Genomic DNA, 6,885 nt, shown 5'->3' with positions numbered 1-6,885 from the left:
TTCTTAGCATGGTGATTGCAACAAACAGCCCAATAAGAAAGCTCAGAATCAAAGTTTGATGTGGACTTTTAAAGTAGCAGCATACAACTGGACAAATACAGCCCTGGAAATTGTGGGCTTATTTGACCCTTACAGGTGAGATCCTGCTCCCATGTACTTTGATTGTAAAACTCAGATTACTGTAGGTCCTGGGTATGTCTTTGTAAATCAAAAGCTGTGCCTCATGCCTTCGTAGTGTGGCGTGTTAAGGGATAAAGTAGATCAACAATGGGCTGTGGTGGTGGGAGGAAGAGTACCTCCAGAGCACAGATTGTGAAGGCCATGGGAAAGGACACTTTCCTTGGCAGGACCCATCAAGAAGAAGAATAGAGATGGGGTGCCTTCTCTCTTGGGTCCATGAAGTTTGATGTGCAGAGAGCACCCAGAGCCATAAGTGGGGGTGAACTAGACACTCTGAACTGTAGGCACTATGTCCCCTTCTCCACCAGATGACGCATCTGATTTTCACAGAGAAATTCAACATTTGCACCAGAGAATGGTAAAGAAGAAAGACCCTTCCAATGCGCTGTATGGTTCTACTTAATCTTCTCACTGATCGAAAATTCATTCCTGAAAGCCATTATCCAGGCCATGAGACAAGTGGCTGGTCTGGAAACTGAAACTGGCAGCCATTAGTGTCTAAGAATTTTTTTCAGGGGATGAGAGGAAGAGTTTGAAGCATAGGCATGCTCCAAAAGGGGGTGGGGGCGGAGGGAAGAAAGACACTAGTATAAAGTCCATGATGATCTGCTGCTGAATCTATCTGGTCACACTAGATCAGTTATCCAGAGGCAACTATGGCTGAATCCCTCACCGTTTTGGAGGTCCTGGTTGGAAGTACTGACAGTAGAGAGGATGGCGAATTAAAATTCCAGACCACGCCTCAGGAGCCAGGACAGAAACAATCTCCATAGCTGGCATGGATGGAATGATCCCTACAGAGAGCGCCCATTGTGAGAAATGAATTGCAGGGAATGATCTGGGTCACTTCAGACTGGTGCAAGTGTTGAGGGCTGTTAAACATGCTGGATTCATGCAGCTCTGGTTGCAGTGGAAGAAAGAACCAGGAATCCCCTGCTACCCTGACAAGAGAGTTTACACAGAGGGAAAGTCAGGACTCTGGAGATAACCTTTTTAAGGGGCTGCAATGCAGTGTGTACTTTGGAAGGAGCTCAGTATAACATTTCTCTTGAAAGTAACCATATGACGAAACATATAACTGAGTTGCAAAAGAAAGTCGCTGTACTGGCAGTGAAACAGCACAGAGGAATATCTCCCCCAACAAAAGACAAGAGGTGGAGTATCTCAATTCCCAGATAAAAATGCAAGATGGACAGCTGTACCAGAGAGCCAGCTGTCAAGAAAATGATAGGGCCTGGTGGAACCCCTGTCTCTTAGAGGTGATGTTTTTCTGTTATTGGTGTGACTAATATAGGTACTGCCTGTGTGGATGTTTGAATCCTGTAGACTCTAGGAGAACTGAGAAACAATTTAAGGTCCTCCATGTCAATAAGATAGTGGGAAACAGCAGAAGGGCTAGGCAAGGAAGCACCTTGGGTCCTGTAACCACCTTTGCTCCCCTCCACTCAAAGATGTGAAGTCTGACTCTACCTCCACTTGCCTCTAACCTGCCTGTAGAACTGGGAGGACCAGATTGAAGTGACTATTAAGTGAGAAGAGTGTACAGTTGTTCTAGATAAGTGGTTCTTGAGTCACTATAATCTTTGAACCCCTTTCCCAAGGGACTGAAATGTGGTTGTATACTTTGGAAGGCATTCAATATAACACTTCTGAAAGTAACCATGTGGTGAAACATCTGCCCCTGTAACCTCTAACTGGATTGACTGTACAGAGGTTAGGAGATGACCAATACCCATAAGTGGGATATGTGCTAGTAAAATTAAAATTCCCAAATGATGTGGCTGGAGCTAAAAAACACTTGCTTTTGTTCACCCGCCAGGTGAACAAACCAGGTCCCTTGAATTGTAGGAACCCACATGGCCATATTTGGAGCTTTGGCTCAGCTATGCAAAACCTTTACCGGACCTAAGTACACACAAAGCCTGAAGATCCAGGCACTGTGTTCAGAAGTATATCCAGCTAAAGAAGAAGAGTGAGAGCTAAGATATAGGTCTCCAGTTACTATTTCTGCTAAAACAACCCATCTAGTGGATGGACCTGCTCAAGTGGATTAGCAGGATCAGTTAATTCTATTTGAAGCCCCAGGTACAGATGCATGGCTGGGTGGATTGATGGTGAAGAAGAGTATAGTAGCCAAAACCTCATCTTGTACAGAAGTACAAGCCACGTTGATGGCAGCTAATGAAACTGAGCAGCCAATCACTGTTCCTTAAGAAACTGTGTTAGTACAGGTCCACTTGGCTGCAACAGAGGCCCATGCTGTTCCCTAGCAGGAAGATTACACCCATCTTTGACCCAGAGAAGTAGAACTTTAGGGAACTCTCAAATTCTTCCGCTGTGGAACGAGAGATTGAAATAAAAACTAGCTCAATGAGCCCAGCAAATTTTCTCTGCTTGTGAGTGGGATGTGGGTTGTGATGAGAATTGAACATCGCCTTTGGTGAATGAAGATAGGCTTTTCTGTGACAGCTCGAGGAGCTGCAGATGTTGAAGATGTTTGAAATTCTACTCAGGAGTTGAAAGCCACAGGAATCATCAGGAGCTCTCAAAGTTCTCATGCCTCCCCAATTCTTGTGTCCAGAAAAAAGAACGGAAATGTATGCAAGTGCATACTGTGGCAAAGCTCTGGCTGTGCCCCGAGGGTCCTGTGCTTCTAGGCAAATATTGTTTGCTTCAGAAGCTCACTGTGGCCCTCCATACAGCCTCTTCCCTTTAAATAAAGGCAAGGGTCATAGCTTACTGAGCCATCCTCATCATAAGAAGTCCAAGGATTGGGGTGAAGCCCCTCTATAGTCCTGGTCTCTCTTTCCAGGGCAGATTTTGCAGTGATGTGAGGAGGGCTGGAGGGAACCCAGCCCTGCCACTGTTCTAGGCTCTGGACCAGAGACCCTAACAGCAGCAATTGACAGGGTTTTTCCCTCTAGCCCCTGTCCAGTATCCTCTTCCTGGGCCACTTCCCCAAATGCTCCCTGAGTGAGTCTCTCCTGCTCAGCATACTTCCCTCCTTGCAGACCTCAGCTTTCTGACACCACACCTCTTACACGCATTACTCTCATCCTTTGGCTTTTCTCCTTTCTCTTGCCTTTACTGAGAGGAAGCCTTTTAAACTAACCCCAGCAGGCCTTAATGGACTGCAGGTGCTCTGATTAGCCTGCTGCTTGAGGTAAGCTCTTAAATGGCCTGAGGTTCCCACCTAACTTGATTACATGGCCAGTTCACTCAAGGGAACAGAAAAATATTGACCCAGTTCCCTGTATATTTGCCCTCCACCGAACGATTGTAGCCAGCTGATTTAGGTCTGTCAATATATACTGTGAATAGGCATACAAACCCTGACCCTGACCAATACCACCCCAAAAGTGGATGAAGCCTTAGATTGCCCAACGGGAAGCTGTTGGTTTTCTATTTTGGATATAAGAAGCAGATATCAATGGAACCAGTTGATGTGGTGAAGGCAGCCTTCATCTGTTAACTTGGAATTTACAGATTTCTGAGACTGCCCCAGAGAATATCTATGACCCAGCCCACATTCCAGAGACTAATGCAGTGGACAATTGGTTGCATGAACCTTCTGGCAGTTCTGGTGTATCTGGATGACTTGATAGTGTTTGGTTGCACTTTGGAAGAGCATGAAGAGCACTTGATGAAAATGTTGGATAGTCTGCACTCCTCTCAGGCAGAGCTCGTCTCATACTCCCACTCCGCCCCCTGATTAGTTTAGTCAGGCTTCCATCTTCCCAGGGTTTGCCCAATTACAAGGTTCAACACCCTTAGCAAATTAACCACACTGCTGTTTTCCCTTCTCTCATCTACCTAGGAGCAAATTTGACACCCTTTTTCATCAAACTGATTAACCCTGATTAATATCTAACCTCAGTCTTCTTTACTACAGATTAAGCCATTACGTTTCATCCAACTTTCAATGGAAATGGAGAATAATTGATCACCATCCTCTTTATAACAGCCCTTAAGAGATTTGAAGATGGTTACTAGGTCCCTTCTCTGTCTTCTTTTTCAAGGCTAAATGTGCCCAGTTTTTTCAGGCTTTCATCATAAGCCAGCAAAATGCAGGACAATGTAGCACTTTAAAGACTAACAAGATGGTTTATTAGATGATGAGCTTTCGTGGGCCAGACCCACTTCCTCAGATCAAATAGTGGAAGAAAGTAGTCACAACCATATATACCAAAGGATACAATTAAAATTTTAAATAGTGTCTACTGCTTCTTTCTCTATCTAGTAGAACAGTTGCTCTGCCAAAGAAGAAAATTGGAGTGGTTTGGCATGATTTGTATTTGACATCCATGTTGGTTTATTACTTATCACTTGGTTTATTACTTATTTTCTAAGGGAGCTTACAAATTGTTTAATAGTCTTTTCCAGTAACTTTCAGGTATTGGAGTTTGTCTGACTAGTCTATAATTCCCCAAAGGCTCTTTGAGCCCTTTTTTACAGATCGGTAAAACCTTTTCCCCCATTAAGTTCTAAATTATAATAGTTAATTGCATAGGGTTTTGAGGAATTGGGCACATGCAGCTACCTTTGATTTCACCTGGAGTTGAGTGCTAACCATTTCTGATCATCCCTTTAACTCCTCAGGGAGACTTCAGGTAAAGTTTAAATGTAGACATGGCAGTAACTGCTTCATGGTTTTCAGCTGCACAATGAAAGCTGTGACCTCATAGCAGAGGAGACATGAAAGCAGGAGAAAGTTATACAGTCAGAAAAGTTAACACATCAGTTTAATTTAAAAAATTAGCTGTGTTGATATATTGTTTATAAATTCAAAAATGAGGGGGAATTAATGTAGCTCTTTGTTTATTCTAGAGTTTGACAATGTGGCAGAATAATGATCAGAAATGCTCAGATTGACATCCTGTAACAATTTTGGTCAACGGATTCTAGGCACTTGGCTAGAGCATGCTTCCGTGAGATGAAAAGGCAACCTACCTCTGGTGCAACAGGCAGGGAGGTAAGTAAAATGCTATTACACGTATTGCAGTATTGCACTAATGTAGTGATACCAGCACATGGAATTTGAAGTCAGAACTTTTGGCCTCCCAGCACAGATTTTTGCCAACTGGGCTGATGGCCCTTAGGTGGTAGTGAGCTATTTTTGAGCAGACTGGTTAATAGAGAAGGATGTGGCACACACTTTGCTCATGCTTTACATCAAGAACTCTGTTCTAGTGAAAAGTGCTCTGCTATCTTTAATGACCATGAGCACTCAGGGCTCTGTCAGGTCAACATTTCAATATACAAATGGCACTTTCAGCAGCATGCTGCCCCATCGGGAAGCCTGCCTACTACAAAGGTCATTGGTATTGGTAACTGGGATTTTCCTGGGAAATCTTCCATCTAAACATCTACTCAGCCCTAGCCTGCTCAGCTAATGGCTGCAGCAGTCTGAATGAAGTTTTGTTGCAAGCATGGAGGCTGCACAAGATTTTGTTGGTTTCTGGGCAACTGCTTTTAAAGCATTGAACCCAAAGTGGGAGGCAGGCAAGAGCTCTTTTGGCTCCAGAACAAAAAACTTCCAAGGACACTCGCAGGTCAGAATTCAAGAGTTCTTACAACTTCTGTGCTGCTCCTATCATTGACGCTCATTGCAGATGTTGAAAAGATGAGCAAAGGTGGTAACAGCCACGACATGTCAGATTACAAACCAACATGCTGTTCTGCTCGGCAGCCTTTGTTGAAGAACGGTGCAGTACTTAAATAACTGGAGTGTTGTTGCTCGGGTTTTAAGATAGGCAGAACTGCATGGCAACTTGTGTATCCTCTTCCCTGCTTGGTTCCAACCAGTGGTTTAATTCCTTCACTTTCAAGGGCACTAAATCAATTTATGCTCCCACTTTCACTAGGAAAATTTTAAAACGCTTTCCCCATAATTCCTTATGTTGTTTTCCACCAGGGCAACTGGAAAGATAATGGGGACTATGCAAAGTCATGATGTCTGAGCACAGAATTGGGTAAATACCGTTTTAATGGTGAAGTGTAACTCTGACTTCATTTTCACTCCGTGTGGCTGCAGGACCAAGTTTTAAGGGTTGTGCAGTGCATGAACTGTGCAAAATGTACCCGCTAGCCACCACATATATGCATATGGTGTGGAGTACTGCAAGACCAAGTTACTGATTGCTCAGCTAGCTGGCCTGCACTGAGTGATTGCACATGCAAATCAGGTGTTTGCATGGTACAACTGTGTGACAGCTGCCCTCTTGGTCCGGCACAATGGGACACTGAGCCAGGGACCTTAAGAGCTAAAAGCATGAGCTGTTATTACAGCTTGAGCTCAAAAGGCAAGCTCTGTAGTTGATTCAATACAACTCCTATCCTCTGTAAGCTGGTCAGAAAGGGACTTGTAACATATTACCAGGTTCACACATGCAGATGCAGGGTTTTGTGGCTGCAATAAGGCCTGCACTTTGGGCACTCACCATGTGGTCAAGGAATTTAAAGAGCCTTTACTAACATATGCAGAAAGTAGTGGAAATCATGCAAATGGATTATAATTTTTAAAAAATGTGTTCTCAGTGTTAAAATGATTGAACCAATGAATGAATAAGCCCATGAATCACCCCTACCAGCTCTCACAAACTCTATAACGCCTCCAGGCTGCATCTCCGAAAAGGATTTTCTGCCAGATAATTCTGATGCTAAATACAGTCCGAGGGCTGCCTGGCTGTGATTTTTAGTGGCAGG

The sequence above is a fragment of the Pelodiscus sinensis genome, chromosome 5, assembly GCF_052426305.1.
Source record: "Pelodiscus sinensis isolate ZL-2025 chromosome 5, ASM5242630v1, whole genome shotgun sequence".
NCBI lineage: Eukaryota > Metazoa > Chordata > Testudines > Trionychidae > Pelodiscus > Pelodiscus sinensis.
Note: the sequence above shows the minus strand (reverse complement) of the source record.